At 37.5% G+C, this 7,635-nt stretch overlaps 1 pseudogene; it reads right to left on the bottom strand.

The window, feature by feature from the left end:
• Positions 1-6,355: 6,355 nt before the first annotated feature.
• LOC146905338 (secreted RxLR effector protein 161 pseudogene) lies at positions 6,356-7,009 on the bottom strand (annotated as a pseudogene).
• Positions 7,010-7,635: the final 626 nt, after the last annotated feature.

Genomic DNA, 7,635 nt, shown 5'->3' with positions numbered 1-7,635 from the left:
TATAGTTTTTTGTGAAAAGCTTTGGTTTTTAGTGATAAAAACGGGGAAGCTTATATATTCCCACAGACGGCGCCACTGATCGTACCTGATCAGAAGGAGACTGTCGGTGCTTTGAATGCGGTGGTGGTGACGGTGGTGGAATGCGTCAGACTGCTTCTTGGAGCGGATGGGGGGTGTGTACCTGCAGGCACTCCGACGCTCAAGTCAGTAGAGATCAGAGAGTGAGGGTTTAGAGGAAGAAAGCGTTCTACCTTGGGGAGTGCGGTGAGTCCCCTATTTATAGAGGTGGAGAGCTGCAGAGCCGTTGAGGAGGCACACTTGGCTCTGGCGGTTACGAAATCGTGGGAAGTGTAACCGCCATAGATTTTATTGCGGGAACGTGCACAACATGCAAGAGAGACGTTAGGGTTCGTTTGAACTGGTCTCTTTGCTTCGTGCACCCCCCTTCAGGAGAGGGGGTATGTTGCGAGCAATAATTCCAAACGTGGAGTTTGGGCTTTGAGTGATATTGGGCCTAAGTAAATGGGCCAAGAATCCCTTTCGCCGGTCTAGAACAGTTTCAATAATAACTTCAAAACGTTTCTATAAGGTTGCTAATAAACAAAGGTGTCGCCTACAACTTGAACATTTGCATAGCGGTTAATATTCCGATTTACAAGAGTTGCTTACATCATTGAACTCTATCTCAGACATAGAACCCGCACACAAAACTTTTCATAAGGTGTATTCTAAAAGCCCGTGCGTTTATCGCCCTGCACGTGTATCCCGGTTTTAACGAACGCTCTAGATATTCTGCCCCGAATACCATAGGAACCGGCCTCTGTTCCACATTCGTATAGGTGAGTTTATCAAGAGAACTCTTGTAGCTATGTACTCCACTCAACATAGAGTATAGATCTCATTAAGAGTTTCTATTATCTCATCCTTCTGTCGCTGCAGGAATCATGCTTTCATACTGAAATTTTGGCACGTTAGTCTTACGATGTTCTAAGAGATGTTTCAACACGAAACACAGATAACAGATCTTGTGTATGATGTTTAGAACATTAAGCTAACAAACATAATAAGATAAAGATAACAGCCAGGAAAGAAAAGAGGCACAGAGAAATTGTTAACCCAGTTCGGTGCAACGTCACCTACTCTGGGGGCTACCAAGTGTTTTATCTTGGTTTTTCGGGTGTCAAACATTGATTACGTTTGAACCTTTTTAACCTTTGATATCTCATTTTTTCTTTGGAAGGGAAAAATAAGCAAAACCCTTGAGAATCGAGGTCCGGGAGTTGTTTTCGCTACGGGAAGGTGTTAGGCACCCATAACGACTATAGTATCCTATAGGAACCGTCTTTACTTTCTACGTGCGCGCTTTATTTTTAAATGCTACTTGAAAAATGATATTTACACTAAGAGTTTACTAAGTGAAGGATTGGAGGGAGAAGATGATGTTTGAATTTTGTTTTATTTGAATTGAAGAAATATTGTTTCCTTGCCTACGTACCCTTTTAAGGGATCAAATCCACCGTAGTTCTCTTCCAAAAGTGTTTTTGTTTTTGTTGGTTGATTTTAAGTTTGAAAATTGGAGTTTTGAAGAATGGAGATTGAGAGGCCTTAAAGGCATGAGATTGAGGAAAAAAGTGAGGTTTGAATTAGTTATTTTGCAAAAGAACTCTAAGTATGATTAATTTTCATTGAAATTTGATTAAGAAAATAAAAGAGAAAATACAATGGGATTTTGGATCCCAAGGTTTATTGTGAAAATAATTTGAGTGATGTTGTTCAAGTTTTTTAAAAATTGATTTTTTCTAAGTGTAAACCCTAGGCATTCATCTAAACATTCAATCCTAAACATACATCTAAACATGCATATCCTAGCCATACATCTAAAGTATCTAGGTGATGTGTGTGCATGTGTCGGTGCTTGTGTCGGTGTACATAATTAGAGTCCATTGTCCTTTACATCATTGGCCTAGATACATTCTATGGTCTTGCAAGAATTTTAAAGGCATAAAGTAAAATACAAGAGCTCCTAGGTGTTACATTCTAATTTTTGCATGAATTTTAAAGTGCAAGAAATAAAAGGATGAGAATGTGAGATGGAGGATGAAATGCTCATGATGTATGAAACATGAAGTAGAGTGGTTAGTGAAAATGAGGCATAAAATGATAGAAAGATAGGCAAGGAAATACTAAACAAAGAATAGTAAAAATGACAAGAATAAAGTGTCAAAATGTAGTAAAAATTTACCATAACCTCTCAATAAGTACATGACCTATAATTCTCCTATCATAAGCAATTTTCAAAGACTTCATTGCATTATGAGCGTGAAAATTATAGGGCATGTTCCAGTCAAGGATCATGACATATTTTTAGGTACACTTAGCACTTTATTTTCACATACACACATTTACATGACTTGTAAAACAAGCAACTAATTACCCATGTTCACATGCAGCAAGAAACACACACAAACAGTAGCTAAAACTTCACAAAATCATATGGTATAGGTCACAAACATTTATCAAGAAATTGGAACTAGAATCAAGCAAATTTTCACCAATTTTTTAATACAAAACATCACAAAATAGCAAGAAAATCATCACATTATTATTTCCAAGTTTTAATATGCAAAAATCATCACAAAAATACCACAAAACTATCAAGAAATGTGTATGAAAATTTTTAGAATTTTTAGACACAAGAATATGTGAAACTTCACAAATTTTAACAAACATAGTAAACAATTAACTAGAAAATACCACATATTTTTTAATCAAGATTTAACACATAACAACATCACAAAAAATATCAAGAAAATGATCAAGAACACATAGAAAATTTTTAGGAATTTTTAGGCAATTTGAGACAAACAGGGGGTGCAGTGAACATGCAAGGGGATAACGAAAAGTAACCAGAGTACAAGCAAGAAACAAAGGAAATGGGCTCCACGTTGGATCAGCCCAGGATCCAGGGGTTGTGGTTTGGATTACATGGGTTATGGGTAGGGTTATAGTTGAAAACGGGTCAACAAGGTTCAATAAAAGCTTGTTGTGTTGAAAAACAAGCAAATCGATTGCCTTTCTCCTTCTCTCACGTACCATTCTCTCTCTCACTTCATCCTCACCGGAAAACACATGAACCTTGCCGGAAAATTCATCAACTCGCCGGAAACTTCATCTTCTCCGGCGAGAAGTGCAGATTCCGGCGAGTCTCAAAATGCTCCAATCTAACCGAATCTGACAGTTTCGTACACGATTTTCACTCCCCTATTCGAATTCGAGCATGCTTTTCGAGATTAAACCAAAAACAACTTAAATCTAACACAAACAGATTCGCAAACAAATCAAAAGGAGCAGCGATTACCTCTGTTACGTGAATCCAGTTTCGGTATGGCTTCCGTTCTGTTCCTTCACGAATCCGTCGTAAGCTACGGTTTGCTCGATCTGCTTCCTCTCAATTTCGTCCCCATTGAACTTTGTGATATTCAAACTCGGTTTGTGTCCTCTTGTGTGATACTGGTTTCTTCTTCCTCGCTGGCTGAGATTCACGTTCTTGGGGTGTGGATCATGAAAACGTTGTTGTTGATTCCGTTTCTCCTCTGTTCACGATTTGCTTGGTTTCAATCTCGAAGTTGTTACTACAAGTTGTGAGGGATTCGCAACAGATTCTTTGTGAGGATGAATACGAGAACACGGTGAAAATTTGGCGTTTATATGAATGTATGAATGGTTTGATGATGATAATCTTGTGATTTTGATGGTGAAAGTGCGAATTGGTTAAGGTTGATAATGGATATAGTGGTTATGGTGATTGAGTTTGAAGATTGGTAGTGGAATGTGGAAGAAGGAGGTTGTTGTGGTGGTTTGGAGGGTCGAGAGAGTTGGTTAGGGTGGTTAGAGGTGGTGGTTGAAGCTTTTGGCTATGGTGGAAGTTAGTTAGAGGAGAGAGGAAGTTGTTAGAAGAGAGGGAAAATGATTTTGTGAATTTGTGGATTTGTGAGGAAAAAAAAATTAGTTAGTCTTGACTTTGACCAATGGGACCTATTTATAGGCTAGCTCAATGGCTTTGAACCAATGGGAGTAGAACATGTGGCACCTGAAAAGTTAGTTGGACTAAAAAATGGACCAAAATGACTAAAGAACTAAAACAAAAGGACTAAAACGTAATTAAACTAAAATTGAGTAAAAAATGTAAATTGAAAATACCATAGAATGAAACTAAAATAAAATCAACCATAGGACTAAAATGAAACAATTACAAAGTGAAGTATTTTAAAAGACTTTTCTGCCAAACTATTATGTGAAATGACCAAAATGCCCCCTAGGGACTAAAACGACTTAAAATGACTCAGATGCAATTTTAAAATGATTTTTTAACAAGGAATTTAAGCAAAAGTTTATGCAAGCCAATTGAAAAGACTCAGAGACAATTTTTAGAAATTAAACAGAGCCTTGACATATGAAATGACTAAAATGCCCCTAGGGGCTAAACTGACTCAAAATGACTTCAAATGCAATTTTTTTTGAAATGGATTTTGACATAAAATTGAAATAAAGACTTATTCAAACCAATTGAAAAGACTCAAACAATTTTTAAAGGACTAAAATGAGTTTGAATGCTGGAAATGACTAAAATACCCTTTTTCATGAATTTTGCAAATAACATTGAAATAAGATGCAGAGAAAGATGTAATTGATCAGAGATAGTTCAAATGACTTGAAATGCAAAAAAAATGAAGAATTGAGCTAGTATTTTTAGGTCCAAAATTAGGGTATAACACCAAGCCAGGAAGGAAATCTACTAGTGCAGTTCGTATTCAAAAGCTCTCAGCAAACCACGTTTGCACTTATGACCTAGGACCTACCCCAACAACACTTCAACCTAGGAACTCCTAGATCTGAGATCCCATCTCACTCCCTTACAACATATCACAATCCCCTGTGATTCCCAAATTACAGACTCTAATCAAATGAGGTTACCCTAAAAAATAACAACATGCAACCTTGCTTAAAAGCTTAGATGCAGTTCACAATCTACCTAACTCCTTGCTTAAAAGCTTCGGAGTAGTGCACAGTATTACAACTCAAAGTACAATCCTAAACATGTATCAAGATGATACACGAAAGGCTCACAAGATATAAGACTCAAAACCTAAACAAAACTCTATTTTGTAAAACAATGTCTTGAATAATTCTTCAGGTCTTGCAGCCTCCTTTATTTACTGAAGCAAGGCGTGTCATCCCTTCAATCATGCTTCAGATCGGATCAGTGACTTAATGCTCAATCAACATGGCCGGATAAGGAAACTCCTAGAAAGTAGGCTCATTAAAAGTCACATTATCATCTCCTTAAAAAACTTTCCTAAGTCATTTTAACAATTCCTTAAGAAATCACATATGTTCTGATCTCCTCATAATTGCACATGGTTCAGACCAACTCAAGCTGGTGTGGATTCCTTCAATCAAGCAAGCGCGTGCGTAAACATAGGCAAAGCATAGAACGTACAGACCAGGTCTGGATGTTGGAATATTGTGTTCCACATCTGAAGTGAATATTTTTTTAGGCAAAAGTGAAGCCAACATACAAATATCCAACAATCTCCCCCTTTGGCAAATTTTTGGCTAAAACAAATTAAGCCCACACCTGTTAAAACAGAGAGATAACACACGCAACCTATCCTTCAATCTTCATAATAAAAATCTACCTTGAAGAAAGGTTCACATTCTCAGATTTCTAAAAGATACCAAAATATAGTTCTTCAGTCATCACACATAATCTTCAGGACATGGAAGAAATATATTACAGATCTCAGATTCTGCTTCCAATATTTTCACACAACAATTAACACATGGAATCAAGCAGACAAGAGAAACTAGAAGGTATCAGAAAGAAAATCAGAGTCTTGCAGCAGAGGACGTATAAGGAAAAATAAATTCCTGTACATCCTTAACAGACAATCAACTGTCACAACACGCGCTACTTAGAGAAATATAGGAAAACAATATTCAGTAGCTCAAATCATCAGGATGTTCCAACATCCACAGGAACATTCAGGGACACAGAAGTTTACTCCCCCTCAAGGAGCACAACCATCATATCTATTACTTCCCGTGAATTCATGCAAAAATAATATATATATATATATATATATATATATATATATACACACACAAGAATACCAGAAAAACAAAATCACCAGAAAGCCAGAATCAGATGTCTCAACATCCATAGGCACATAGTCAGGAAATATACAGCATGGATATATCTACTCCCCCTTTTTAGCCATAAAATATGCCAAATTAAGAATTGATAAAAGCATAAATTACAACTAAAGGTACCTGACACTCCGAACAGTGGTTGCTATTCCTCATGAATGCAAACACCCAGCTTGCTCCGTCGTTTCTCAAATTGCTTGACATCTAAGGCTTTTGTGAAGATGTCAGCCAATTGTTCTTCAGTTGTCGCATGCTCCAGAGTTACTACCTTGTCTTCAACAAGATCCCTAATGAAGTGATGCCGGATGTCAATGTGCTTTGTTCTGCTATGTTGTATAGGATTCTTGGAGATGTTGATAGCACTTAAATTATCACAGTACAATGTTAGAACATTTTGTTGAACATCATACTCTTCCAGCATTTGCTTCATCCAGACTAACTGAGAGCAGCTACTTCCTGCAGCAATATATTCTGCTTCTGCTGTTGATAGAGACACAGAATTTTGTTTCTTGCTGAACCAAGACACTAGATTGTTCCCAAGGAAGAAACAACCTCCTGAAGTACTCTTTCTGTCATCTGCAGTACCTGCCCAATCTGCATCACAATAGCCAATCAACCTGCAATTTCCACTGTGAGAATAGAGAATTCCATATTCTATGGTGCCATTTATGTACTTCAGAATACTCTTGACTTGAACAAGATGACTCATTTTGGGCTCTGCTTGATATCTAGCATAAACCCCTACAGCAAAAGTTATGTCAGGTCTGCTTGTTGTAAGATATAGGAGACTTCCAATCATGCTTCTGTATAGACTTTGATCAACAGCTACACCATTTTCATCTTTGGATTACTTTAAGTGAGTGGCTGCTGGTGTTCTTTTATGACTGGCATTGTCTAGCCCAAACTTCTTCACAATATTCTTGGCATTCTTGCTCTGGGAGATGAATATTGTGTCTTCCATCTGCCTAACTTGCAGACCAAGAAAGTAAGTCAGTTCTCCCACAAGACTCATCTCAAATTCAGACTGCATCTGATGAACAAAATGTTGAACCATCTGATTCGACATTCCTCCAAACACAATGTCATCAACATAGATCTGTGCTATCATGAGTCTTCCTTTGTCCTTCTTAACAAATAAGGTCTTGTCTGTTCCTCCCTTCTTGTATCCTTGATGGGTCAGTATTTCTGTGAGTCTTTCATACCAAGCCCTAGGTGCTTGCTTCAACCCATACAGTGCCTTCTTCAGCTTGTACATACGCATGATCAGGAAAATTTGGATCAACAAATCCCTTTGGTTGCTCAACATAGACTTCTTCATGGAGATACCCATTTAAAAAGGCACTCTTCACATCCATCTGAAACAATTTGAACTTCAGGATACAAGCCACTCCCAAAAGTAATCTAATAGATTCCAATCTGGGTACA

Source organism: Medicago sativa, chromosome 7 (assembly GCF_051527215.1).
Source record: "Medicago sativa cultivar Bolivia chromosome 7, Bolivia_mono, whole genome shotgun sequence".
Lineage (NCBI taxonomy): Eukaryota > Viridiplantae > Streptophyta > Magnoliopsida > Fabales > Fabaceae > Medicago > Medicago sativa.
The sequence above is the reverse complement of the archived record's forward strand: the minus strand, read 5'-3'. Positions and strand labels throughout refer to the sequence as shown.